This window comes from Asparagus officinalis, chromosome 7 (assembly GCF_001876935.1).
Source record: "Asparagus officinalis chromosome 7, Aspof.V1, whole genome shotgun sequence".
NCBI lineage: Eukaryota > Viridiplantae > Streptophyta > Magnoliopsida > Asparagales > Asparagaceae > Asparagus > Asparagus officinalis.
In genome coordinates, this window is record NC_033800.1 from 40932174 (window position 1) to 40932479 (window position 306).

The window sequence follows — 306 nt, forward strand, 5'->3', positions numbered from 1 at the left end:
CACAAGCTTTGTCAATGTGAAACGGATTGGCTGTAAATAATTATTCATTTTCTGATTAGGGACACTGTGTATGACTTATAATATTATAAATTGTATACTTGAATTAAATGCTAGTGTTGCTGCATATGCAACTCATTATTTTGTTGAGCTACCAATTATAATAGAAATGCTGTTGAGAGAAGTGAAAAGGGACTTGTTTGATTAATTACTAGTGACCAAAAGTGAAAGAAATGTTACCTTTGAATTTTTAGATGCATAGCATCAAGTTTATAACTGGTACTGTAGTATTGTAACCTATGATCAATT